Here is a 1,638-nt window from a genome sequence, read left to right on the forward strand (position 1 = left end):
GGTTTGGTAACCATGACAACACAAACAGAGGGGTTTGGTAACCATGACAACACAAACAGAGGGGTTTGGTAACCATGACAACACAAACAGAGGGGCGTGACTCGCGTTTCTTCTGCGCTCTCATCAGTTCAGCAGACGTGACTAAAGCTGCCGGCAGGCGGCAGGAGAGCCGATGAGCAGAAACACATCAAATCACGTTTCTCACTGAGCAAAGTTTCAATGTTTCTGGAAACAGATGAAGTTCAACAACCCAAATGTAACAGAGCAAAACACTGTCATGGTCATGAAGGTGACAAATGAAAACGATTCAACTCTCCCATGGAGTCCAGAGTTTGAGCTCTTCCTCTGTTTCACCATCAGCAAAATACCGACGTGACAAGAAGTGAGGTGAAAACCAGGAGGAGGAACTTTCCCTGCAGCAGAGAAGCTGATAAAATGTTTGTTTTTTCTTGATGAGAAGGAAAAACCAGCAGGACAAAGAAGGATGAGAGAGAAAATCCCCAACCAGCTGATTTCCAGCATTGTGTTTGTCATCAGCATTGACCTGATGACAGACATGCACACTCAGGAACTCTGCACACAAAGTTCCTGAGTGTGCAGAGAAACGCGCTTCCTGCTGCAGGTTTGCAGCTTTCAGCAGCCGCGTTGCATCAGCTGCATTACCTCATGAACACGTGACAGTGAAAGTCAGCTMTGCTTCTAAATCCAGCAGCCAAAGCTTTATAGCGCGGGGAGGAGGACCTGAGGGCTGGGCGTCACCGGGTTTCACTGCGCCCGGTCCGTTTGCTGACTTAATTATTCATGAGGCGAGTTGAAGTTTTGTTTCTAGAACTTCAACCTGCTTCCTTTGCAGGCAGCTTTTGTAATGCTGTCAGACATGTCCACAATAAATGGCTGTTGAAACCAAGAACTGCTTTAAGCCTTGATTTAACCYGAGAGGAGTAACATGAGGTAAATATTACGCTTTCAAAAATGAAGCGCAAATTCAAGTTGGAAAACTTCTGCCTCAGCTGCTCCACCCAATCGCTGCGTCATGCTCTTCACCTCCAACCTGAGCGCTGGTCCTCGACCCGGCGCGTCCAATCATCAATCAGGATCCGCTTATAAGGATCCACGCAGTCAGCCGCTTTCCAGCTGTGTTCAATCCGTTCATCCGCACGCCACAGCTTCGTGGTTCCCCGTCCTTCTACGTCTCATCCTGCGTCATTAAAGCMRGTCGGCCCCTTTTTTCCCCTCAGAAGCAAGAGATTTTTCTCCCGGCCACAGCCTCGATCATTTCAAGCTGTTTCTCCCGCCTCTCTCGCCTGACTGGGGCTTTCACCATCTCCCGCTCCCTCGCCACCTCCAAGCCAGCACACCTAGGTGGGCCCCATATGGGGGAAAAGAGGACAGACAATATGGGTCCCATATGGGTTTGTCCGCGGTTTCCATGGTGTCCCCACATGGGTTTGCCCATGTAGGGGCACCACCTACATGGGCCCTATGTGGGCCCACCGCCATGTAGGGCCCATGTAGGGCAGGTGACCCATATTGTCTGCCCTCCTTTCCCCCATATGGGGCCCACCTAGGTATGCTGACTGGGCTCCTCTACAATCCACCTCTGGCAAACAGACACGTGATCCCACTGTCTACAACCCC

The sequence above is a fragment of the Poecilia reticulata genome, unplaced genomic scaffold, assembly GCF_000633615.1.
Source record: "Poecilia reticulata strain Guanapo unplaced genomic scaffold, Guppy_female_1.0+MT scaffold_181, whole genome shotgun sequence".
Taxonomy (NCBI): Eukaryota; Metazoa; Chordata; class Actinopteri; order Cyprinodontiformes; family Poeciliidae; genus Poecilia; species Poecilia reticulata.